Source organism: Camelus ferus, chromosome 1 (genome assembly GCF_009834535.1).
Source record: "Camelus ferus isolate YT-003-E chromosome 1, BCGSAC_Cfer_1.0, whole genome shotgun sequence".
NCBI lineage: Eukaryota > Metazoa > Chordata > Mammalia > Artiodactyla > Camelidae > Camelus > Camelus ferus.
Genome location: NC_045696.1, coordinates 2,583,069 through 2,609,157, shown reverse-complemented (window position 1 = coordinate 2,609,157; position 26,089 = coordinate 2,583,069). Strand labels below are relative to the sequence as shown.

The 26,089-nt window shown below is 58.1% G+C and overlaps 3 long non-coding RNA genes across 9 annotated transcripts; 2 read left to right on the top strand and 1 right to left on the bottom strand.

The window, feature by feature from the left end:
• Positions 1 to 588: 588 nt before the first annotated feature.
• Positions 589 to 12,156, bottom strand: LOC116668934. Of its 5 annotated transcripts, none has more exons than XR_004326287.1 (6): positions 11,594 to 12,156; positions 10,994 to 11,166; positions 8,489 to 8,727; positions 6,211 to 6,885; positions 5,479 to 5,737; positions 4,040 to 4,854 (listed from the first exon to the last, which is right to left on the bottom strand). It is a non-coding gene; the product is annotated as an uncharacterized LOC116668934 (long non-coding RNA). The 5 variants fall into 5 exon arrangements; XR_004326299.1 differs by having other exon boundaries at positions 4,040 to 5,737; positions 11,594 to 11,712; positions 11,828 to 12,156; XR_004326310.1 differs by lacking the exons at positions 4,040 to 4,854; positions 5,479 to 5,737 and adding an exon at positions 589 to 1,020.
• Positions 6,297 to 7,788, top strand: LOC116668976. Its single transcript, XR_004326328.1, has 4 exons — positions 6,297 to 6,388; positions 6,563 to 6,683; positions 7,128 to 7,242; positions 7,444 to 7,788. It is a non-coding gene; the product is annotated as an uncharacterized LOC116668976 (long non-coding RNA).
• Positions 12,157 to 12,241: 85 nt separating the features above from the next.
• Positions 12,242 to 16,399, top strand: LOC116668988. 3 transcript variants are annotated; one of them, XR_004326368.1, is made up of 3 exons: positions 12,242 to 12,324; positions 12,483 to 14,796; positions 15,150 to 16,399. It is a non-coding gene; the product is annotated as an uncharacterized LOC116668988 (long non-coding RNA). The 3 variants fall into 3 exon arrangements; XR_004326359.1 differs by lacking the exon at positions 15,150 to 16,399 and having other exon boundaries at positions 12,483 to 12,530; positions 12,647 to 13,769; XR_004326350.1 differs by lacking the exon at positions 15,150 to 16,399 and having other exon boundaries at positions 12,483 to 12,818; positions 13,158 to 13,769.
• The last annotated feature ends 9,690 nt before the right edge of the window (positions 16,400 to 26,089 follow it).

Here is a 26,089-nt window from a genome sequence, read left to right as displayed (position 1 = left end):
CCTGGCCCCGAATGTTACCAGCGCTGGGTGGGAACCACTGACCTGAACTACGCCAGACACAGGAGTCAGGGCAGGCGTTAAGGGCCATCAAGCAGCAACCGGTGTGGAGGCTGCCAAGGCCAGAGGACCTTCATTTGGGGCTTAAGGATTGGAATTTGGGAGACACGAGCTTTCCAGGGAAGAGAAACAGCCAGGGGTTTATAAAGGCGAAAGCCATGAAGCTGTCTGTGCTCTGACAAGTGTCCTTCACGGGTGGCTCTCATAGGGTGGGGGTCCCATAGGTGTCCCAAGTGTGTGGCAGGTGTCCTGGACGCCGACGTTGGACAAGAAGGGGTCACAGGGTCAGATTCCATCCCCGTCCTCAGTGGCCTCCCGGCTTCATTTGAGAGGCTCTCCGAGCAACAACAACTCCATTTTGATTTTCCCTCCACAGACATCGGGGACAGACGGTGAATCCTGTCCCCCCTCACCAGGCCTGCGGAGGGACCACCGGAGGACCTGTGAGTGTGTGAGGATGGGTCCGTTCTGGGGACCTTTGTCCATTATGATGGCTGGTGTCGACAAAAATAACCAGCAAACAAGCAATGATTAGAATAGAAGAGTTTTATCTGAGCCAAACTGAGGACCAGCCCGGAAGCCCGCTTCCCAGCCTCCTCCGAGAAACCGCTCCGGAGAAGCAGGGCTCCCAGCACAGCTTTGCGTCTTGTCAGAACAAAGAGCATTCGGCAAGTCAGGGATGTGTCCCTTCAAGGTTTCAAAAAAAGGAGCAGCCAGGCAGACGCAGCGAGTCAGCGCGGCCTCGGCACCTGGCGGGGTCTCGTCACCGAAGGAGGCCCGGCGCTGGCGCCCGGGGAGGGCGCTTCATCTGTGTTTTCAACACGGACCTTCTTTCCTTCTGGTCAGCGTGCCCTTTTCTGTGGTAACTGAAGCCGATGGACGGTGCGTGTTTGACGGGCCGCAGGTGCTGTTTCGGTCAGCATCAGGTTCAAGGGCGCCCACGCACAAACCGTAACCACTTCCCTGTATGTGAACAGGTCTCATATCACTGGTCATCGCTCAGGGACGGCGAGGCCCGCTTACACGCACCCCTGTCTGCGTTTAGCTCACGGCCTGAGGAACGTGGCCGCCGCACCAGATGGAGACCAGGCCTCTGCTCCGAGACCCTTGGCCGCGTGGGCGTGCGGTGTCTCATCCTCCTCCGACTCCATGCCCCGTCCGTTCCCCCCTCACCTGGCGGGGGTGGGCTGACACTAGAGAGGTGACGTCTCACTGCGTCCTGTGGCCTTTGGCCAACCCAGGCCCTGCTCAACTAAAGACATCCCTTCCTGCTCAAGGATTTACAGACCACCTAGCGGGGTGGCCCTGGCCAACAAGGCTGAGCAGTGACAGTGACAGCAATGGGGCTGGTCCTAATGACAGCTGAGCACTGACAGTAATACAGTGGGGTCGTGGCCGCTGGTGGCCAGGCACCAACAGTAGTAGGACTGGTCCTGATGGCTGCAGGGCCATCCACGCAGGGCAGTCACAGCAGGTGTGGTTGGAGGCAGTACATCACGCTGGTCCACTCTGCCTCTTACACTAGAGGCAGTCCCTGGGGCGGGCCTGGCCATGGACACGGACCCACCCCCCGGGCTGTCTGGGAGGGGGCCGCACAGGCAGGAATCAGGGAACCTGAGGTCTTGGTTTGCCCGTATACGGCCACAGCCCAGTCCAAAGGCAGGAGAGGTGTCCCCAGCCTCTTCCAATCCTGGTCCAGCAAAGGGGAAGCACTGTGGGGTGGCAACCGGAGGAACCAACGACTTCCAAGTCGGACGTGTCAGGAACCTGTCTCGGGGCGGCGATGGAGATGAGTGGCTCTGCTCCCAGCGCGGCTACGGCCATGTGGGCATCTCAGTTCTAAGCACGAGCTCTTGAGAACACGTCACTTAGCCCCCAGAAAGCCAGGAGCTGCGCGTGCTCCCTCGGCGATGGAGGGCGGCTTCCTTCCACCCCGTCTCTGCTCCAGGGAAACTGGGCGGCACCCTCGGCCTGGCTTCATTCTCCTGCTCTGTGGCAAGTCCCCAGGGGGTCACTTCCTCGCCCCGATGCCCAGGCCCCCCTGCAGGGTGACTCGCTGGGGGGTTCGGCTGCTGGGAGCCCCTGCAGAGGTTGGGGGGTAGGAGGGAGGGGTAGGGCTTGGGGGCCGGGCCCCGCGCAACCCTGGGTGGTCCCATCCCTGCTGCTGCCCCGGGGGCTTCCAGTCTGGGAACTCTCCTGAAAGTTCTCCCATCTGGTGGGATTCTGCTTGTTGCAGGGACATGGTAGAGGTGGCAGGGAGATGTCTGAGGTACCTGGTTGGCTGCGAAGTCGGAGACAGGCCCTAGGAGCTCAGGTAGGGGGTGGGGAGCGAGGTTGCAGGCGCACAGGGTGCAACGAGGGTGCCAGGGAGTGGCTTCTGGAAATGACAGGCAGGGTGGGTTGGCTGCAGCCTGGGCCAGTCGTGTGGCCCCCAGGACAAGAGAACATGCCACCAGGGGAGCTGGACCTCATGCAGGGCTCCTGAGCGGTGGTCCCCTAGGTGGTCCCAAAGGACTGGCAGTGAGGAGGAGGTGGAGGGGCGGGGACCGGGGCCAGGGAGAGAGAAAAGTAGGGGAGGCTGTGCGGTGGTCTTGGTGAGAAGTGTCCCTTTGCACAACTGCCGGGGGCACTGCTGACGAGGGTGTGAGGCCACTGCAGGAGGCTGGGCGGCAGAGAGGAAGGGGGACAGGGCTTGACCGGATGACACTGGGAAGGGGGCACTGAGAAAGCATCTCCATATTAGGGGACCCCTCCCGTGGGCTTGAGGTCTGCTCCCACTTGCCGGGGGGTGGCAGGAATCCAGGGCTGGCCTGACTCTCGGGTTGAGGTGCCTACCTCCTCCACGCATCTGCCACTCGGGGCCCCAAGCTGACCCTGAGGGGTAGGAGGGTCGAGAAAACCCATGGAAAGAAAACACTGCCAACGCCAGTTTCCTGAGTGTTGGGGGAGGAGAGCCTGTGACGGCAGGGGACCCCAGAAGGTGAGGCGGCATGCAGGTGGGAGGGGTCCAGGGCACCAGGTGCCAGAGGGGCGGTCAGGGCCCCCTCCTAGGCAAAGGAGCGCTCAGGACCCTGAGCCCAGCGGATCCTCCGACAGCCGTGCGGCTCTCAGGGTGGGAGGCGGGGGGCAGAGAGGAGCAGGAGCAGCTAGGGAAGCACCCAGAAGGATTTATCTCAGCCCAGGGGCCACCCAGGTCGGTGGCCGAGCCCCTGCAGCCAGGCCGGGAGGCGGGTCCAGGTGTGTGGCCGCAGGCTGCGCTGGGCGTAGCAGGCCCAGGGGCGTCCGAGCCGCAGGGAGGAGCCTGGGAGCCTCCTGGGGCTGCCACAGGCTGGCCGGGGACTTCCGGGGTCTGGAAGGCCTTCTCCAAGGCCGTTTGTGTTCTGTTTACGATGACTCACGGTGGCCAGCCAGTAGGAGGCCCCCAGAAGGCATGTCCGTGTCAAATCCCCAGAACCCCTCCACGTGACCTCATTTGGGAAGGGTCTTTGCAGATTCAGTTACGAACCTCAGTGGGAGGCTGTCCTGGACGATCCAAACACACCCTAAACCCAAATTACCCAAAAGCCCTGAATCCCGTGGCGCGTGCTCTTACAGGAGACACACAGGGGCAGACACAGGGAAGAGGCGAAGCCCGCACGATGATGGCGGCAGAGATGGGGGGGGGGGGCCACAAGCCAAGGGACGCCTGGAGCCCCCAGGATCTGGAAGAGGCAGGCAGGCTCCCCCCCGAAAGCTGCATAGGGGCGTGGTCCTGACGGCACCTTGACTGCAGACTTCCGGCCTCTAGGACCGTGAGAGAGTAAATTTCTGTTGGTTTAAGCCACCGTGTGTGATAATTTACTGGGGAAGCCGCAGGCGACATGGCCTATTTGGGGAAGATGAGAGCTGGAAAATGTATATTAACTTGTGGGGTGAGAATTTTCAGGCAAATTAATTCATTTTTCTTTCATCGGAAAACCAGAGCAAAAGCCAGACACGCGCAGGTTTCAGACAGATGCTGTATCTCAGAATATGTTGCAAATCAAAGACAGCTGGGGGGCGGGGGGAGGCGCCCCGGCCCAGACGGAACGCCGCCCGGTGCTTCGCCTCTGCACCATCAGCGGGCTCCCTGCTGGACCTGCACGGCCGCCTGGGCTCCCCGCCAGCGGACGGGCGGCATGGAGGAGGCGGTGTCAGTGTGCTCCGCTGCTGTAACAAAACGCCACAGACTGGGGGCTCACACAACACACGTTTCTTCCCCTCCGTTCTGGGGAGTCTGCAATCAGGGTGCCTGCAGAGTTGTGCTCTGGTGAGTCCCCTCTTCCTGGCTTACAGACGGCCTTCTCCCTGTGTCCTCACTTGGCAGAGAGAGGACTCTGGTGTCTCTTCCTCTTCTTATAGAGACACTTATCCCGTCATGGGGGGCCCACCCTCATGACCTCACCCAAACCTCGTCTCCCCTCAAAGGCCCCATCTCCAAATACTATCACACTAGAGGTGAGGGTTTCAACATATGAATTTTGTGGGGGACACCATTCAGTCCACAGCAGAGGGCGTGGCCCAGCCACTAGGATGTTTTCTGGAAGAGGCATGCAACATATCTGCCTAAAATTTGTTGGCCAAAATTTAGGCACATAGCCACATCTAGCTGCAAGAGAAGATGGGGAATATGCCCAGCTAACTGGGGTTGGGGGGTGATCCAGATTACAATGTGCTCAGATAAGAGTTGGGATTCAGACTTCTTCCACATGCTGCTCCTTCATACTGACCGTGCCACCTCATGGTCCAAAATGGCTGCTTGAGCGGCAGTCATCACCTCTGCATTCCAACCAAGAGGACATTCCTCACTTAGTCATAATGTAGTGTGGGGGATGTAGTCTTTCATCTGAAGGCAATGTACCCAGCTAAAAGTTGGGGTTCTAAATACTAAGGGAGGGGGATGGGAAGGATGTTCTACATCCACCTTCCTGGTTGCCTCAGGAATCTCTTCCGGAGCTTGACATATAATAGTGCTGTCTGGTTCTGACATAATCTTCTCAGAATCCATCTCTGCTAAGTCTACACTGCAAGCATCTCAAGAGTAGGAGTCACAACTTTCTCTCTCCTGTTCCACGCAGAGTCTGGACTGCCAGCCAGCAAACAACAGGAATCATGGGCCTAGTGTTTGCTGAGCTGAGGCTGACTTGTACGCAGTGTGGAACCGGGAAGCAGAGGCCAGGGGTTGTCGTCTGACCTCAAGGTGACCTACCACCCTGTGCTAATGTCTGCCATCTCCCCAGTTTCAGAGCTCCTCCTCCAATTCAGAGTCTCCAATTTCAGAGTCTCCTCTCATTTCAGAGTTTCACGAGATCCGCTCAGCAGCCCACATCCCTCTGTGAGGCTCAGAACTCTTTCTAAGGAATCCCAGATGAAAGGAACATTTTGCCCAGTGGCAAGATTCACCTCCTGGCATTCTTGAGACCCTTAGCAGCAAAGGACTGTCCAGAGCTGGGAGAAGGCCGTGAAGGACAGACACATGGCCTCCAAAGGTGACAGGAAATGGGAGCAGGGAGGGACACAGTCCTCAGCCGTTTCTCTGCAGCCAGGGGTTTCCAGACGTCTCTGCCTCCTCTGTGGGCACCCCCTCATCCCCTCTCTGCACACCAGGGCTGGGGTGGAGCAGGCCCTTTATCTGCTCTGGGCCTGGCAAGGTGGCCCAATCCTGCAGGGATGAAATTGTGGGTGGTGAGATGGTCCCTGCCCTCTTGGCCTGCAAATGCTAGAACTGCATCACCAGCGCAGGGCGCAGACACCCCGAGCGGTCACTGCAGGCTGAGCTGTGAACGCTGAAGGCTGCGAGGCCCCTCCTCACAGGCAGCGGCTCGCGCTGTCTCCCCCTCGCAGTGCCTACGTCCTGGGGGAAGGCCCGTAGTCATAACAAGCTCTTTCATGATGGGCCTCCGGAGGAATTAGAAATACAAGTTTTCGGGCACCTACAGAATACCACGTGATTAGAGCTCCCGCACATGAAAGGGACACACCATGAGATCTGCGTCTCCTTTCTCAAAAGAACCAATTCAGATTAAAACAATGGAATACATTCAGGGGAGCGCTAGCCCTGTGACGCTTTCGGCGTCTGCTCTACGCAATTCCAGACGTCGGAGGAGACCAAGGAGACCGTGCCCCTGGGCTCACCCTCAGGCCGTTCCGGGCTGTGTTTGGCCAGATGGAGGAGGCTGTGAAGTTCTCACGCATCGCCCGGAGGCGGCGGGAAGAGGCTCCCTGGTGATGCTCACCCTGGCAACGTGCCCACTTGAATCAGCTCGGCGTAAAACAGGGGGAGAAAATCTGCTCTGTCTTTCCGGGTCCTAAGGTAGAAATTTAAGTAGCAGGAAGGATTTTTGATGTTAAATTTCCAGCTCGTAAAGCTGGATGCAAGTTTGTGATTGCATGTGGGTGGGGAGGCGAGATGTGGGGGGAGGGTGCGGGGAAGTAGGCACGGCTCAACAGGCCCCTCTTGAGACGAGACTCACCTCTCCCTGCACAGGGGGCCCTGCGGCCTCCTCCGCCTCCCCCACCCCGCCCAGATGGCAGTGTCTGTGAGGAGAGTCACCCAGGCGACAGCGGGCAGCACCACCGAGACTGGACGATCCTGGAAACTCTTCAGGGTGAGGACGCGTCTCAGGGAGCCTGGGAGCCAGCTGCGGCCCCAGGCGCTGTGGAGCTGGGGGTGGGTGGGGTCCACGTGGTGTGGAGGGAGTGGGGTGTCACTGTGCACAGCAGGGTGTGACACGGGGACCCACGAGGCTGGAGCATCCGTGGCAGAGCAGCGCATGGTGGCTGGAGCACTTGCGCGGACACTAGAGACCGCTGGGAGGGAGGGGGGCGGAGGGGCGCCGGCGTCAGCTCCGGGCGGCCCGCTGTCCACCCCTACTTCCTCTCCATCATGGAGAACCAGTGAGTGCCGGATGAAGCCCCAGGGTCAGGCCCACTGGCCCGTGGCTCCCTGGGGTTCTGACTCCAGGACAAGCCTCAGCCCCCTTCCCTGTCCTCACGGGCTCCCCCAGGTGAGGACGGTGACAATGTGAATGGACCTTAGCTTGTTTTGTCAGGCACAACTCTTGTGGTGACAGTGGCCCCAGAAGGTGAGCAGGCTGAGGCTGTGACCCATACCACCTTGCTGCCTGAACAGAGATGCTTTGGGAGTTGGCCTGTGTCAGCGAGCAGGTACGAAACAGCCCTGATCGGCTCTGCAGCCACTGATGCCCTGCAGTCTGTACCGTGGGTGCTCCGGCCACCACGGGGAGGGGCCCAGCTCCCTGAGGCTGGAGCTCCAGCCTGCAGGACACTCCGACACGCACGGGACACAGGACTCAGCAGGGGCAGGCCTGCTTGGATGCTTTCCTCAGGCCTGCACACTGCCCACAGGTGGGCACTAGCTCTGAACCACTCTTGGCATCCTCGCATCGTGAACACCGGGCATTCACCCGTAAGAGCCCTTTCTGATGTCCCCTGTGTGAATGGAAAGGCTGTGGACTTCCCGGGAGAGCCCCACAGGCAGCTTTGTGCCCATCGGCTCAGCCGCAGGGAGGAAGACCATGGGGAGCCCCCCCAAGTCGGGTTATGTGTTGTTGGTCGCCGCCCCCCCCACCCCAGGTCGATTCTGGTTCTGGGCAACTGACAGCCTTGGCAACGAAGAAGCTCACGTTTAAAGTAAACCCCAGCCCGTTCAGAGCAGCCTGAGTTTTCCAGAAATGCCCTCAAAGGCTGGCAGCTGTTACGCTGGTCCACATGGGAGCTGAGCTCACGGGTCCTCTCCCCTGCTCTGTCTGTCTGTCCGTCCGCAGCTCCTCCCTGGGGAGGCTCTCTCCAGTGGTGGAGACCGCAGGCTCAAGGACAGCAGAACAAGCCGTGACTCAGCCTGAGCCGACCACTCTCCCTGGCAGGTGCCACACAAAGGCCCCCTGGACGTTTGAGACGGTACAGGGTGACAAGGACCGCACAAGCTGGGGGTGACAGCTGGGGGGCGGGTGAGGAGACTGCACGGGCTCATGTCGAGCAGCTCCTGGCTTCGGCTCCGCACACGCCTTGGTACTGCAGGCAGAGCCTGGGTCCCAGGCCAGAAACCAGGGCAGAGGCCGAGAGCCAGAAGGTTCTTGGAGGACTTCTGGCCCCAGTTCCCCCTTTTCTCCAGAAAACAAGGCCTGGAGGTGGCTCCAGGGCTGTCCAAGGACACAAAGCTGGTCCATGTGGCCTTGGCAGAGGGTCTCAGCATGGCTGTGGGGGCCTGTGGCCCATTAGCTCCCTGGGGTGGGGGTTCACACCACAGCCTCCGGCAGAGCCTTTAAAGTCCACGTTCCTGGCCCTGCCTCTGTGTTTAGTGGTTCGGGGGCCTGGGGTAACACCCGTAGAGGACCTACGCTCCTGTGTGTTTTCTCTCTACAAGCCCCAGTCATCGCACCACCTTACTTACTGGGTCCAGGCGTCCAGAGCCATGGCCCTGAGGGGCACAGCCAGGCCTGCAGGTCCACTGTCACGCACCATCCTGCTCTCCTGTGGTTTTCCACAAGCTGTCCGCCTGCTGCCTCACATCACTGCCCGGCACTGCTGGCCATCTGGGTTTGCAGTCACTGCCCTGGCCTCAGCTGCTTGGGGCAGGGGCTGTGGCTGGATCTTCACTGTGTCTCCAGAACCCTGGACAGTGCCTGGCTCCTGAAGGATGGATGGATGGATGGATGAGGCAGTGGAGGGACTGCATGTGGGAAGGGTCCTCGGAGGCTTCTACCAAGGAGGGGGACCCTGGGGACAATGTGGGTCAACTACTTTCTCCTCAGAATGTGACCTCTCATCCGCCATGACTCAGCCCCATCTGCTCCCTGCCCGTCAGGCCCTAAACCTCCAGTCCTGCCCGCAGCCTGTGAACGAGGACGCGAGACCTGGCTGTCCTGCCAAGCAGCGTGCCTGCCTCGTTCCAGCTCGTCTGCCTGGGGTGCAGGCAAGCGCCTCCGTATCGCCTTTTAATGGTCTACTTTGTTCACCAGGCTTTACAGTCACAGCCAGCTGGCTTGGCTGCCAAGTGGCCACGTCGGTCATTAAGACAGCAGGTCAGCCGTGGAGCTGGACAACTTCCTGCTGCCCTGGGGAGCCAGCCTGAGGTGGCCACCCTCCACCTTTTCTGGGGGAAGGAGGCAGTGGGAACATGGGGCATCCAGTGGCCTTGCTCGGTGTTTTCTGAGGTGCAAATGCCAATCCGCTGTACCACCTCCCCGGGGGACCTGAGTCCCCTGGGCTCAAGAGGAGCCCCTCAGTGTTTGTGTCTGGAACGCAGTCGGGAGCTGAGTGGGAAGGAAGGAAGGCTGGGGGAGGAGCTCCCTGCGATCTGTCTGAGGGGTGCCTGCCCCTCCTCCTTCCTGACCATCTCTTCGCTCTCCCGCAATTTCACAGGGAAGCACAAGCAGGTGTCCCCACTGCCAGAGGCCAGGCCCACCCTCTGCGTCCACCAGCTTCGCTCTGGGCCAGTGACCCTGGAATGCTGGCCCACTGGGGCGGGCGGGGTCTGTTAACACAGAGTCAGGGGCTGGAGGTCTGCTTTTCCAGGCAGTTTTCTGTCACTCCCGGGGGATGGACACGAGCAGGTCTGGGAAGCAGCAGATCCAGGTCATTCACCCACTCACATGCTCCAGGGCAGCACCTTGAGGCTGGGGGTGCCGGGTGCAGCACCCTCACTCTCTGCAAGTCCATGGTCTATACCCTCCTGGGGTCACAGTGCCCGCTGAGCTTCCTTTTTCCAGCACTGTTCTGAGCTCCTTAGCTCGCTAAACCTTGGAGCCAGAGCCACCGTAATCCAGAGGCACAGAGAAGTTAGGCAACTTTCCCAAGATCACACAGGAGCTGGACCCAAAGGCAGGTGCTCTGGACCCTGAGTACATGCCCTGAGCACTAGACACACTGCCCACCAGACAAGTGCTGTGCAGAGTGCACAAGAGTGTAATGAGAAGCCGTACTTGTGCAGCTTTAGATAAGATAGTCAGGGAGGACTGCTTGGAGGGGGTGACACTCCAGAAGGAAGAGGCCAAACAGAAGAGCCCTCTAGCCAGCGGCTGTGAGTGACCTCTCCCTCCTCTCCAGCGAGAGACCCCCGGATGGCTTACAGCTCAGTGGGGATCGGGCCCATGAGAGGCCCCCAGCTTGTCTGAGTTGGAAGAGCCTGGAGCCATTCTGCTCCCGCGTGGGCTGGGGCTGAGCCTTGGGTGGGAACACGAGAGACAGTGGGGTGGTCCTGCGGGGGTGGGATCCCAGGAGGCAGCCCTGGGAGGAGCCCTGCGACGTGAGCTGAGCCTGGAGCTCCATATGGATGTCCCCTTGCCGAGGACAAGCTGATAGCGTCCCTTGTTGGCTGGCCCTGGCCCTGGTCTCACTGGGGCTGTGCTGTTCCTCCCCGGGTCAAGAGCCTGAGCCCCACAGAGTGGGAGTCCCAGGCCCCGCCCCTAATGAAAGACCCCCCTCCCCACAAAGGCTCTGCACGCTGCAGGGCAAGTGGCCTCACTAAGCCACCCAAAACAAAGCAGAACAGATCAGGTGTGTGTGTGTTGGGGTGGGGGATCTTAAAGCAACCGAAATCTATTCTCTTGTAGTCTGGAAGCCAGAAGTCTGAAATCAAAGCATTAGCAGGACCAAACTCCCTCCCAAGGCTTTAGGGGAAGTTCCCTCCCTGCCTCCTCCAGTTCCTGGGAGCCCCAGCATCCTCTGGATCGTGGCCACACCACTCAGCCTCCTCTCTGATCCTGGGACCCTCCCTGTGGGCTGTTCAACTGTCTCTGCCTGCGTCTTCTGGGGTCACGTGTGCATGGGGCCCAGGACCCCTGCAGGCCACATCGCTGGAGTGTGAGGACCCAGGGACTCTGAGACCCTCTAACCAGCAGCCCCACCTGCCTCCAGAGAAAGCCCCTGGGGACCCGCCCCCCTCACCCCGCCTCACCCCACAGAGCCGAGGCTGGCCTGAGCCTGAGGCCTTGTCCGCAAGCAGCTTCCCACAGGCCCCGACATCCCGGGCTGGCCACATCCTCCGGGGCGCTCGGTCACTGTGCACTTCCCTCCATCGGGACAGGGACATGCTGCGCTGCCTCCAGTTGGGCCAGGAAGTCAACATGACTGAAGTGACAGGGATTTAAGTGTCCCCATGCCTGCTGCTCTCCAGGCCTCAAGTCATTGTCATCTCTGTGTGCCCACACCATCCACAGGCTTCAGACACACTTGTGCAATAGGCCCCCTTCCCTCTGGCGCCGCTCCTCCATCTCAGCACAGCCATGGCGCAGGTGCGAGCCTGGGCACGTGTGTGCAGGCGTGGCTGTCCAAGGCCCCGCGGTCTCCGCACAGACCTGCCCTCCCTGCCCAGGCAGAGCTGTGAGGCCCCAAGGACGTCCCCGCAAACCCCGAGAGGGAGGGTGGGCAATACAGATACCCAGACACGCGCACACCACACGTGCGCGCACACACTCAGAAGACACACACTCCACATACACCCTCCCCACTCACACGCACATCACGCACAGACACACGCACGCCCACACCCACACACCTGAGGGGTGACTTGAGCAAACAGCTTTCCGTCACGATGGTTCCCAGACTCAGGCAGGTCCTGTCGTCCACACTGAGGGTTGCTCTGCACGGTGACTGCGACACTTCTGTGCCAGGGCTCTGAAAAGTGTCAGGAACCCCCTTGGTGTCCCCAAGCCTTGTGCCTGCACCTTACAAATGATACGGGGTCTCACATGGTTCACAGAGCCCCAGGATCTGGGAGGGCCCTCCTCACCCACTCTCAGCCCCTCCACTTGGGCTTCTGTTCCAAGGGGGCCCGGAGCGGCTGTACTGAAGCCAGGACAGCCTGGAGGACAGAGTCACCTGCCGGCAGCCAGCACCGAAGTGACGAATGCCCTCCTCTCACGGCCTCAGGCTGCGTACCTGCTGTGCGGAGCGCAGGCAGGCCCCTCCCTTCGAAGGCCCTTTCCCACCCAGGCCAGGAGCCCGCGTGCAGTCTGCCTGCTGACTGGGTTCCCGTCTGGCTTCTCTCTGAGCTGACCCCTCCCTTGGAAGTAAGGAGGCGGGTGGGCCCCCCTGGGCTCTCCAGCAGGGCCTCTGCGCTGGCTCAGGAGAGGGACCTTCAGGGGGCAGGACGCCCCCAGCTCCCCCGCACAGTGGGTGCAGGACAGCCGGCTCCAGTCTTCAGGTTTATTATTCTTTAGACTTTTTACCCAGTGGGCTGGAAACCCAGGAGGAGGGACAGGAAGGAGAGCCACGCAAGAGGTGGGGGTGAGAACGGGTGAGGTGGGCGGGGCAGGGGGGGCAGCGGTCCTTCGGAGGCCGGACCTCCGGCGGTGGCCGGGCCGCCAGCCTGCCACCCAGAGCCCTCAGCTTCCTGTCCAGCCCACATCCAGTGTGGGGTCTGAAAGGGCTTCTCTTTCCCGCAGGGTTTTGGTTCCTGTTTTCTCTCCTTGGACCTGCCAGGACGCTATCAGGTGTGGGCCGGGGGCCCCCCAGGTGCGCCCACGTGGCCCCGGGTCCATGGCTCCCCCCAGGGGCCGGGCACCGGTTCCCAGAGCCCCGGTTCCAGACCCTCCCTGCCTCCGCACAGGCCGGGAGAGGGCGAGCCCCACGCAGGCTGACGTCAGCCCAGCCTTCCGGACAGGAAGCCTGGAGCCGGCATCCGGACCGCCAGTCCGCGCCCGGCTGTGGCTGGCACCGGGGACGCCGCAGCTCTGAACAAGAGGGGCTAAAATGCTCCCTTCGCCCAGTGAAATTCTCAGGTGCGTCCTGGAGCAGCCCCCATCCTCCCCTGATGGGCAGCAGACATTCTGGTCTGGCCAAGGGGACCACCCCCAACAAGGGCAGAGCTGGAGTGGCCCAGGGCGACCACAGTGCCCCTCTCCCCGGGGATCCAAGTTGGGTCAGTGTCAGGCCAAGCAGGGCGGGCGCTACCCCACCCACGCCCCAGCGGGGAGTCGGCCCTGTGTAGGTGCTCAGCTAAGATGTCGGAACCTTCCAGAACCCCGCAGGCCCGTGGTAGCCCGTCTCTGACACGCAGTCCACCCCCACTTATCCCTCAGTCTCGGGGCTCCTTTTCTTCCTGGTTCCATTGCTCCTAGGAACTCACAGGACTTCGGACAGATCTGAGTTCAGATCCTGCCCCCTCCTGGGGCCGGCGGGTGTCGGGGGGCTGTGGGCGTGAATGCCCCCTCCATGGCGGTTCAGACGCACTGACACCAGGATGAGGCAGCGGGCACTTAAGCAGCAGAGGGAACTTCGGGGGGTGGGTGGATTTCAGACCCTGGGTCTTCCGGCTTCTGGGAGCTGCATTCTGCAACCAGACAAATCCCATCTGAAGCCCTGCGGTGGGGCCCAGGAAGCTACATTTTCACAAGGCCCCGAATTTGCAACATGTCTGAGCTCTGTGTTGTAGCCTCGGGCTGGGGCCCTGGTTCACCAGCTACATCCCTCAGTGTTTCTGAGCTTCAGCTTCCTCATCTGCAAAAGGCCAGTCTCACCGCAGCCTGCGCAGAATGCTCTAGGCGTGGGTGCTGGGCCATAGCAGGTGTCGGGCAAGTGGTCCTGCCCCAGCAAACACGGAAACCACACAGCACGAGAGTGAAAGGCGCCTGCCGCTCTGCCGTCCAGCGGACATGGGTTCTGAAACATTTCAGTGTGTTTTCAGCTTACCTTATCAATATAGTACAATTAAAAACTGGGGCCATGCTGTATCTCTACCGTGCTTTGTCCTCTAGGAAATTAGGATTGTTTTCAGTTTTTCACTATGATAGATTTGTGACAACTGTAGTTAATAGTCTTAGAAAAGAACCTGTGCATCTGAAAGATCATTCCCTAAGGCTAAACTTCCAACTGAAACCCACAGAGGCCTTCACGCTCCCTTGTCGCTTTCAGACGTTGATCTGCCCCCTCTCCCAGGCCCGAAGGCCAGCTGCGATCCCTGCGATCCCAGGCTGTGTCGCTGTAGAGTGTGGTGCTGCCCGGGAAGGGTCGAGCCTGGGAAATGTCTTTGGCGTTGTCCTCCCGCACACACCAGTCTGCCGGTCGCCCAGCCACCTGCCTGCTGTGCTGTCCTTGCTGGGGTGGGGGGCAGCTGCCATGGGATGGGGGGGCCCTGGGTGCAGTCCTGCTCCTTGCTCTCTGGCCATGCATCTAGGGACCGTGTAAGAGAGGGGCGTGGGTGGCACAGTGCACCCAGCCCTAGTCTCTTGTAGGCTCCCCCACCCGGTCTCTCTGGCCCTGTCCCCCGGGTCCCTGTGGGCCAGGACTTGCATGGGGGCTGGGAAGCACGCTTCACGCCTCTGGCTCTGAGCAGCCGCAGGGGTGACAGGAGGAGGAGTGCCTACAGGGACAGGTGACTTCGTCTGTAAACCGAGGGAGACCCCTGGGGGCAGGGCTTCCTTGTGCTTTTGCCAAATGACCTGGGCCCACCAAGATCTGTGAGAGCCAGGGCCTTTCCTCCCTCCTCCAGAGTCTTAAATCCTTTTTATCCTGAAAATGTTTGAACATCCAGAAATAGGAGAATAATCTAATGTCCCAGCAACAAATGAACAGGTTTGACCTGTTGCCACATTTGCTTTGCTTTATTATTTGTGTGTATGTGAAATATATTACAGGAGATAACACCCAGCCTGGCATCTCACCCCTAAACATTTAGGATAAATCTTTGGCAGAGACAAACACTTCAAATCTCTGGCAGAGACAAGCAATTCTTACACGACCTCTACGCTATCACCACAGGTAACCAGAGCAGGCTCCTTCCTCCGTGTCATCCAGTACTAGTCCATGTTCAAGATTTCCACGGTCCCCCAGATGCTGTTTCACAGCTGGTTTGTTTGAAGAATGATACAAAGTCCCCACCCTGCATTTGCTTTTATGTCACTTCCATTTCTCCTCATCTGTAAACAGCCCCTCCCTTTTTTCTTGCATGCCAAGGCTTATTGAAGAGGCCAGGTCAAAAACCCCTCATTCAGGATGTCTCTGTTTGTTGAGATGACGTCTAACTGTCCTCTGCCTCCCTTTCCCTGTGATTTCCTGTAAATGAGAGTTTAGATCTAAAGGGTCCATTAGACTCAGGCTCATTACTTTGGCAGGAAAACTTCACAGGTGTTGCATCTCTCAGAAGGCAGCAGGCTGTTTGGCTCTGAGGATGCTGGGACAGACCACTAATAATGAACTATCAGAAAAAGAAATTTTAAAGATAATCCTGCTTATAATTGTATCAAAAATAATAAATACCTGGAAATAAATTTAACCAAGAAGGTGAAAGGCCTATATACTGAAAACTACAAGACACTAATGAAAGAAATTTAAGAAGACACGAACAGATGGAAAGAAATATCAGCTCACGGATTGGAAAAATGAACATTGTAAAAACGTTCATACCACCCAAAGCAATACACAGATTCACTGGAATCCCTCCCAAAATTCCAATGGCATTTTTCACAGAAATAAAACAGACAACCCTAAAATCTGTATGGAGCCATAAAGACCCTGAACAGCCAAAGAAGTCTTGAGAAGGAAGGACAAAGCTGAAGGGATCGAGCATCTTGGTTTCAAACTATATCACAAAGCAACAGTAATCAAAACAGTATGGTACTGGCACAAATAGACACATAGATTAATGAAACAGATTAGAGAGCCAAGAAATAAACCCACTATATATGGTCAATTGATTTATGACAAAGGAGCCAAGAATATAAAATAGGAAAAAAAGAGAATCTCCTCAATAAATGGTATTGGGAGAGCTGAACAGCCACATGAAGAAGAATGAAGCTGGATCACTGTCTTGCAGCACACACAGAGATCAACTCAAAGTGGATTAAAGATTTGCATGTCGGACCTCAAACCATACAGCTCCTAGAAGAAAAGGTAAGGGGTAAACTCTTCGACATAGGCCTTGGTGGTGACTTTTTAAAGTCTGACACCGTAAGCAAAAGCGACAAAAGCACAAATAGACATGCAACTGAAAGCTTCCGCACAGCGAAGGACGCTGTTGGCAAAATGGAAAGGAAACAAACCGAACGGGAGAAAATATTTGCAAACCATGTGTCTGATAAAGGGCTGGTATTTGAAATAGATAAAGAACTCATACAATTCAGCAGCAAAAAGTTGAATCTAATTTAAAAATGGGCAGAAGATCTGAAGGGACGATTTTCCAAAGAAGACACACAGAAGGCCAACAGGGACATGAAAAGATACTCAGCATCACCAACCGTCAGGGAAACGCACATCAAAACCACAGTGAGGTGTCACCTCGCACCTGCCAGAGCGGCTAATAATATAAAGACGAGAAACAAAAAGTGTTGGCGAGGATGTGGAGGGAAGAGAAACCTTGTGCACTTTGGTGGGAAAGTAAATTGGTGCAGACACTATGGAAAACAGTATGGAGGTTCCTCAAGAAATTACAAATAGAATTACCAAAAGATCCAGCAATTACACTTCTGGGTATTTATGTGGGAAAAAAATGAAACACTAAGTCAAAAAGATACCTGCGCCCCACGTTCACCACAGCACTTTTTTCATTAACCGCCACACAGGAACGACCCACGGGCCCACTGATGGACGGTGGACGTGGGATCTGTAACGCGTACTATCCGGCCATAAAAGAGTGGCGTTTGCCACTTGCCACAACGTGGGTGGATGTCGAGGACATCATGCTAAGTGAACAAAGTCAGACAGAGAGGGACAAACACCGCATGACCTCTCTTACACACGGGATCTGAAAAACAGAGACAAAAAACCCAAGCTCACAGACACAGAGAAGAGACTGGTGGCTGCCAGAGGCTCGGGGAGGCAGCGGGAGGGAGCCGAGAGACGGGTGGAGTATTCCTGCTTTCAGTTTAAATAAATTGAAAAAAATAAAGCTTGCGATTACACTGACATTTCCAATTCAAATTTAAGACTGAAGTGTTATACTTAACCCGTGTGATTGTTCATTTGTTCGTCTTTCTCTCACACCAATACTTTTGTTTCCTCGCAGCATCCACATAATTACTTATTGCCTTTCTCCTAGAAAACACAAAAATACTCTCAAATAACAATGCCAGATTTAATACTAGCAATAGGACTTACTGAATGAGATTTATGATTTCTCTGTTGTTCTTTTGGTCCTTAAAACACATCCTACTGAATAAAGGCAAGCACTACGCTCTGGGATCCTTTGAAATCAATCTTTTCCTTGGTTGTGCGGCAAACTCCATATAGATTTACATGCTTGGTGGTTTCTCTTCATAAGGAAACTTTCTTTCTCAATTCAAGTTTATTTTTTGAATATGGAACACATGTGCTTAGTTCTGAAGGCAAGCACGGTGAGATAATAGAAAATCCACGCTGGCCTCTGCCGCCGGTGCCCGGCGCGGAGCTCCGGGGTCCCTGGAAATTCCCAAGTGACAAGAGCACGAGGAGCATCTTCTGTTCTAGTATTTAGTCCTTGACCCTAGTTCCTGACACAGGGCTCCTGAACCCTGTCACTTCCTGGGTGGCAGCAGTGTCCTTTGTCCTGGTGAGGAGGCTCCAGGTGGGCTCCTGGGCGGGGGCTGGTTGCCACAAAGAACGAGCCGGGATCAGACACTTGCAATGTTCAGCGCCCCATCCCCAGCTTCTCCAGAGATGCAGGGGATCATGGGCCATGCCTCCATGAGGGAGCGCCCATAAACCCCCAAAGTAAGGGGTTCAGAGAACTTCCAGGCTGGCAGACACACCCACATGCTAGGAGGATGATGCACCCCAACTCCACGGGGACAGAAGCTCCTGCACTCGGGACCCTCACAGACCTCACCCTGCGCATCTCTCCTTCTGGCTGTTCCTCCTTTATCCAATCCCATATTATATAAAAAACTGGTGAACGTGTTTCCCTGAGTTCTGTGAGCTGCTCTAGCAAATTCACTGGACCCAAGGAGGGGGTTGTGGGAAGTTCTGATTTTTGGCCAAGGTGGACGGAAGTCGTGGGTCATCTGGGGACCTCCTACTCGTAACTGGCGTCTGAAGTCTAGGGGGAGGCAGTCTTGTGGGACTGAAGGCTTAGCCTGCGAGATCTGATGCTAATTCCAGGTAAGGTAGTGTCAGGATTGAGTGACACTGCAGGACACCTGGCTGGTGTTGCAGAATTGCTTGATGTGGGGGAAACCCCCACCGATCTGGTGTCGGAAGGGAAGTGCTCCGAGTTAGCAGCGAGACCCGCACACAGGCGAGGGACTGGGTGCTTTTCCCAGCATAAACTCTGCATCAAAGCATATCCAGAGAAGTTTAGCTGCCACTCCTGCCCCCGCTCACCACGTAGGCTCCATTTTTATTAGTTCTTCATTTATTTTCCAGCACTGTTATTTTTTGCAAATATAAATACACAGGCACACATGCACGTTTTTCACTCTTTGTTACACAAAAGACAGCTCACTACATACTGCATTCTGCTTTATCTCCTTGTCAATCCCCGGAGAAGTAGGGGAAACCCGGCAAGATGGAAACGGGGGTCTGGGGTACTTCCTGCAGGCAGTGGGCGGGGCCGAGGGCACGGCGTGATGAACGTGGAGTTTCTAGCAGTCGATGTTGAGGGGATGTTGGGAAGAATCTTAGGTGAGACCGTGAACACCAAGTTAGCGTCCAGGCTCTGAAGCTGACTAGCCTGAAAAGTCTCACGGTTTAGGTGAGCCCCTCACCCCTTGCGTGAGGCTGCAGTTGGCACAGCAGGTTGGACAGGGTCCCCGCAATTCCGTGTCCACCTGGAACACCACAGCGTGACCTTACTTGGAAATAGGATCCTTGTGGGTATAATCAACATAAGAGAAGGTCACAACGGGCCCTAAATCCAACGACTGGTGTGTGTGTAAGAAGAGGACACACGTAGACACAGGAAGAAGGCCACGTGGTGGCGGAGACTGGGCTGATGCTGCCACAGACCTTGGAAGGCCAAGGACGGCTGGTACCCACCGGAAGCGGGAGGAACAAGGAAGCCCCTCCCCTGGAACCTTCAGAAGGACCACAGTCCTGCCTCTCCCGGCCTTTGATCTTGGGCTCTGGCCTCCAGAACTGTTGTTTAAACGGCCCAGTTTGTGCGCTTTGTGGCAGGAGCCCCAGGACACTGGGAGAGGTGGCCTCATCTCTGAGGCCACTCCCTGTCTGGACCCCTAGGACCATCCCAGATTGAGCGGCACTCAAACAGCAGAAACAGGCATGGGTGGAGACCACCCCAGCTGCAATCAGTTCCCATGATGCTTGTAATCACTCAAGCAAGAATGGCGACTGTAAACACACATTAAAAGATTCTCAATTACATGGATCTCCCGGGCAAAATTATATTTCCATAAACACTGCAGAAACGACTCAGAGAACTGGATTACGGGGCCAGCCCGGAAACCAGTCTGAAGGCAGAAGCACCCCCAGTACCCACCAGACTCGGGCCCCTCCTGCAAGCCCCGCCCCACCCCTCAACTCCAGGTACCTGCCTGGCCTGCTGGGACGCTCCCGCCCGGGGCCTCAGCATGCTCGAAGCCCGGCTCAAACCAGCACCTCCACCAGAACGTGGTCTGGGGCCCTTGTCACACACAGGCTCCGCTAGTCTGCTGTCTTTGGACACATTGGTCAGTCAACCCCAGGCTTGCGGGCACCTGCTGTTACCTGTCCACGTGTGGCCGTCTGTCCTTGAAGTCACAGAAGTTAGATGGGTGATGTCAGTGTCAGCTGCCTGGCCAGCCCATCTAACCACTGTTAACAGAGGAGCCAGAGAGAGGCGAGAGGAGGGGGTGCCCTCTCCTGCACCCAGGGCCCCACGCCCCTCGGGCACCACGGTTCCCGTGAGGCCCCAGTGGAGGTGGGCTGCCCGGCTCAGTCAGGAAACACTGCAGAAACAGCCAGTCCGTTCTCTGGGCTCCCTGGGGCTTAGGTGTCCAGCAGCTCTCCTTCCATCAGCGGGGCCAGTGATCCACCGCCCCCACCAGCAGGAGGGCCCTCACACAGATGCGGCCTGCTCACGTGTGGTCCATCCAGATGTCCCCAGAGTACACGGCTGGGCCCGAAACCTGACGATTTGTGTCTGGAGGACCCTTAGTCCCCTCTGCCTGAGGGGTTCTCAGGCCACTTCAGGTGTCATCACTTTGGCAGGAATTCTTGGCACTAGGCACCCGTGGTTTGAAATAATTATTTGCATTCTGCCCTTAGTTTCAGGAACAAATTCCTGGATAACTGTCCTTTCTAGTTCTTTGCAAAGATTCTTCAGGGCACAGCTCAGCTGTGAGGAGACCCGGGATGCGGGGGAGGCACGGGCAGAGGCTGACACTTTCCCATGGCCCCTGGCTCCCTCCAGGCTGCTCGGGCCTTGGGGTGGGGGGCTGCTGGGGGTCAGTGCTCTGTGCTGTGGGTTGTTCATTCACTGGGATGGGACGTCCCCCCTGCCTCCCTCTGCTTTGTGAGTCAGGCAGTGATGCCCTTTCCAGGCTTTAGAGATCTCCCCAAGAGTTCCGGCGCCTCCCCGTCACCCACGTGGTCTGTCTCGAGGTCACGGCTTCGGGGACAGCACTCACGGCCACATTGTGATCCGCGTGCCCCCCGGGCTTCTTGTTTGCACCGTCTCCATGTTCAGACTCCCCTCTGTCTTGGCCTTGAAGCCAGATCTTTCTTTTCAGGGCATTTTTGTGATCTTTCCCGCCAAGTTCTGGGTGTAGGTCTGCTTTTGCCACGCCGCCTCCCCCAAGCTCTTAGGGGACCAAGGGCAGGAGGGGTTCCTCTCAGATCCTGTCTCACAACAACTCAGTCAGGGCAGGACCCCCCCGGCCCCACACCTGGGTACTGTGCCAGGCCTTGGTCCTTTTAGTCTCCTGGGTGCAAGGCTCCAAATGGGGGTATGTTTGCCTCTGGTGCAGGTAGGAGTGGTGAGATGGCCGTGGCTTAGCTCTCTGCAGCCGGAGCCTGACTTCCGTCTGTGTTACACATCACTGTCAGCAGGGACCTCTCTCCACTGCACGTGCTGTGGGTCCTCTGGGCCGGGCTCCGCGGGGCTGACCCTCGGGGAGGGGTGGTACATGTGTATGATGGGGTTGGGGGGACCTGGAGGGGTCAGACTGAGCCTGCCCGACCGCACAGCATTCTGTCTACAGAGCTCTGTGCTGGGGGAGGAGCGGCCGCAGAGGAAAGAAAGAGAACAAGGCTGCTGTAAACACAGCTGCCCCAGTTCTGAGTGATCGGCAAGAGGGTTACCATCAGTGGAAGCACCGCCTATAAGGGCACTTTTTAGACAGCATCGCAGGGACAGGTGGGTCCACACGTGTATCTGCCCAGACCTGAGACCTCGCCCCACTTCTGAGATCCGGGAGGCTTTACTTACCCATGCCCTGCTGTTCGCTTGCTCCCCTGTGAGAGAGAACCCCGTTTCAGTAAGGAGCTGCATTGCTGAAAATTCTTTTTGGCCTCAAATGACAGAATAACAACCCAAGCTCATTTCCGAAAAGCAGGGAACGTGCTGGTTGACTTAACTAGAAATTGTAGGGTGACTAGCTTCAGGAACAGCTGGATCCAGGAACTCTAAAGCCATCACTGGGCACCCACTTGTTCAGACTAAACTTGATTTCAACTGTGTTGGCTTCGCTCTCAGGCAAAGATGGCCCAGGAGTGCTAGTCTTAGGGGTCCTTGGCACCTCCAGCCTGGAGGCTCAGGGTCATTCTGCCTTCGCTGTTCCAGCAAAATCCTGCACAGGACTTTGATTCTTTGGACTCAGGTCACATGCTTGTCCCTGAAGTGACTCTGTGGGTGGGGAAATACAGTCCTCTCGTTGGCTGGCCTTGGATCACATGACCTCAGCCAGCTCATGTGACCGTCCTGCTGTGTCAACAACAACAAAAGCCACTATGGGCAGTAAGAGTGAGCAAGGAAGTTTTGCTAAAGGAAAGCAAAGAGGGGTTTTGTTACCAGAGGAGGAGGAAGTTGCGTCTGGGGAGGTGAAGTCCACTGGCGCCTGACTGTCCCAAGGGTGATTTCTGACGTCACCCTGGGAGAAGCTTCTTGGTTTCCAGGGCCCTCACACCTCCCACCAGGAGCAACCCCTACTTCCTCACGTCCGGGGGTCCCACAGAGCACACAGCTAGGAACACAGTAGGTGCTCAGTACGTGTTTGGGGTGTGGAAACACACAGCAGGCACTGTGACCCAGTGAATCATTGAGTCCTCCTGCCTAGTACCATCCAGGCTGGATCTCTCACCTCCTGTGGGGCGTGTGGTAGGGGGTCTGTGTGTGAGAGACAGACAGACGAACGGGGGGAGAGGGCTGGCCCTGGGGACCCCCAGGAGTGCAGGTTATCTAAAGCCGGCTTCTTCCCCCTCTGCTCCCGTTGGCTTCAGGTCAAGACCCACATGCGTTTGACGCTAATGGAAAACTGCCTTGTGACCCGTGAAGTGGCCTGAGCCAGCCGGCCTGTGACAGGGAGGGGGCTGGGCTGGGCCAGGAGGGCTGGGAGGGCCAGGCTTGCGGGGGGGGGGGGGGGCTGCCACGCCCACAAGGTCGGCCTGCGGGCTCCAGGGGCGGGGCCCATGGCTCTCCGGAGAGCACTGCAACGAGCAGCCAGCTTAGAGGGGGCAGCTCTCAGCTGGCCCTGGCTTGGCTGGGTGGGAACAATGCCAGAATTTCAGGCATTTGGAAATAAAGCAGCTGCAGGGACAGGCCACCCCAGAGACCCCTCCCCTAACCAGCCTGTCAGATCAGCTGCTCACAAACCAGGGCCCGGTGGTCCCCCGGAAGCTACAGAGAGATCTGAGGAGGGAAGAAAGGTCTCAGCCAGCACTTCAAACGGAAACCCTCTCAACCCCTCAGCGTCAGGGCTTCCTTCTCCTTTGCTATCTGCCTGCCTTTCTGGGTTTCCAGGGGCCGGGGGGGCTAGAAATAGAGGTACATTCCATGCATTCGTTCACTTTGCAAATATTTGCTGAGCGTCTCTGGGGGACGAGGCAGGCGGGGCCCACACTGCACCCTCCTCCTCCTCCTCATCTCGTCTCTGTGAGCAAAACAGAGAAACCCCCGCCTTTAGGGAGCTGGTGCCAAGTGCGGGAAGACGGATAAGGAGCAAACGGAGAATGAGGACGTCAATTAGTAGACCAGGAGGTGCTACGTGCAACGTAAAAGCCGGGTGGGCAGGATGGGCGGCTGGGAGCGGGTGGGCTCACTGTTGCCTGTGCTGGTTGGGGCGAGGCAGCCCCAGGGCTGTGAGCAGCGTGCTGACATCTCCCGTCTGTGAGTTTTCAGGCTCCCTTGGTGCCACGTGGAGGACGGATGGTGGCGAGGGTGGCAGGGACACCAGTGAGAGCACGACAGGTCCGGGGTGACCCAGCGAGGTGGAGTGGGCAGATCCCGGATGTGTCCTGCGGGGAGGGCCAAGGGGCTTTCCCGAGAACTGAGATTCGATCTGGACAAGTGCAAGGGCGTGGGGACCTGCTGCCGTGGGGGAGGCGGGTGGGGCCCCCTTGCTCAGCCCTCCGGACATCCAAGCCATGGTCTGCATTCCAGGACAGAGGGCTGGGTTGGGGGAGGCATCCAGGAGTCATAGCGAAGGTTCACCCTTGTGCAAGTATCTTTAATTCCGAGACCCACGCCAAAGCCCTGCAAACATTTACCCAACCCCCGCGCTGGGTCCTGGAGAACTATTCTCACCGTGCAGAGTAGGACGTGGTTCTGAGAACTCCTGAGGCTGGGTGGGTGACAGCGTGTGGGTCACCAGACCTTCAACACGTTGGGTTCTGCCCTTCCAACCCCACTAAGAGCGCTGACCGCCACGTGGGGACAAGGTCTGACAATGATGGTGCTCCTGTGGTCAAGGTCCTGTGATGCAGCAAGAAGTGACAATGGGAGACTCCCCCTTCCCACCACCTTCCTGGGGGGCTGCACTTAGACCTTGGGGTGCAGGCGGAAGGAAGCTGCTGAGTGTGTGTGGGACACGTGTGGGTGTGTGTGCGTGCGTGTGTGTGTGTGATCTGTCTTGTGTATCTATGCATGTTGCAGGTGTGCGTGCATGTGTTTGTGTGTATGTGTGCGTGTGTGAGAACTGAAGTCTGGTTTAAAAATGATCAACTGAACTCGTGCAGAGAGAATCCGGGCTCGGAGGGCTCTGCCGGGTAGACGTGGCGCCAGCACACCCAGGTCCCTGGAGGGGAGGGGGCGGGTGTGGATGCTCAGCTGGCAGCCGGCACGTCCCTCCCTGGGACTCACACTCCCATGTCCCCTCCAAAGCAGAGAAGCTGTGCCCTGAGCTGAGGCGGGGGAGGAGGAGGGCCTGAGGGGCGGAGGCGAGGAAAGGGAGTGCACATGCCCGGGTAGGTAGGCGGCTGGGGCAGGAGGGGCCCGGGGGAGGGCACACCCCCACCCCAGAGGCTGCCCCTGTGAGTGGTTTGCTGGGACCTTGGGAAATAAGTAGCCCCATGAGGTCGGCCGTGGGCACCGGAGCCCCCACAGGAGTGTGGCCTGTGCCCAGTGGTTCAGGGAGGCCGAGGCTGCGCTCATGGTCACTGTGAACAGTGGCTGGGGCTGCGTTCAAGGCTGGCAGGTCTACCCTGGCCAGAGGTAATTTCCTGTGTGCAGGTGGCCCACTCCCGATGCTGGAGGCCAGCCTGAACGGGGTGGAAGGGTGGGGATGGTCTGTGCAATGTTCCAAGAGGAAGAATGGAGTCTAGGACGCTGACTGAAAACAGAGAGCAAAATGCCACGAGACGGCTCCAGGCTCCCTGGAAAGGACTCACCTCGTTTCCTGCACTGGGGACGTCACCACCACCTCTACCACCAGCACCGTCACCATCATCACCACATCTGCCACCATCACCACGACCCCCACCACCTCTGACCACCACGACCACCACCACCACCATTAAACCACCGCCACCTCCAGCACCGCCACCACCGCTGCCGCAGGCTCATCACTGCTGCTCAGGAGGTAGTGACTGGAGGTTTCCCCCCGCCCCGCAGGCTTCCTCCTTCCTTCTCTGCCTAGCTTCCCTGTGCTTCGGGAGCTGCCCAGCAGGTGGTGACTGCTCCCCAGGCTCCCTCCCCCCCGGCTTCCAGCTGGGGCCTGGCCAGTCGGGGGCAGGGGCAGGACATGGCATGGAGGAAGCAGACGGGGCCTTGCTCATCTGCATCACACAGTGGCCCGTCTCTGCAGGAGCACAGGTCCTGCCGGGTGGCCCTTCCCAGGGCTTCTGCCCTCACCCTGGGGACAGCTTTCCTTGTTGTGCCCCTTCGGCTGGGGTGGTCGTGGCTCCTACGCTCACGGGTCCCTTGATGCCCCAGCAGATCTGGTTGTTTCCCTCAACCTTGCCAATACCTCTGAAATGTTCTTTTCATTAACAAATCTCTTCCACCGCCCCCCGTGAGTGGGCCATCTGTTTCCTGCTCAACTCTGAAAGATGCCAGTCTCGTGGAGCGCCGGGCGTGCCACACTCATCCCAGAGGGAGCCAGAGCACCTATCCGAGGCCCCGTCATAACGCCTGGCAGCGCCTGTGCCTGGGGCGTCCAGGCTGAGCCCAGGGGTCCCACCTGCCCTGTGGTCCCGCCTGCCCCGTGGTCCCGCCCGCCCCCGGGGTCCTTGCTCCAGAAGCCAAGGTGGGAGCAAGAATGAGGGAGGAATCAGACAGACCTGGGTGGAATGGGGATCTGTTCAAGACTGGAGGGTCCATCCAAGGCGGTCTGGAGCCTGCCCTGGCTGCCCCCACGGCGCTGGGAGGGTCTGCTGGGTTGGGGGGTAGCCTTGGGCTTTGAGGAGCGGAGGAAAGACAGACCCTCACCCTGGGGAACACAGTACCCTCTCCAAAGAGCGCTGGGCAGGGGAGCGCAAACTGCTGCCCTTTCTTCTGGGATAAAACCCCTCTCACCTCCCCTCTCCCCCTGCCTCCTCCCCCTGCCCACCCCGGCCCCTGACAGGTCTGCGTTCACAAAAGCAGCCGCTTGCTTTCCCCTCCCTCCGCCACCCCCTGGTTTTGTCTCCCTGTCCTGAAGCCCCTCTCAGATCCCAGGGCTCCACACTGCTGCCAGCAGGTCATGACCCCGTGCGGGGGCTCGGAGCTGGG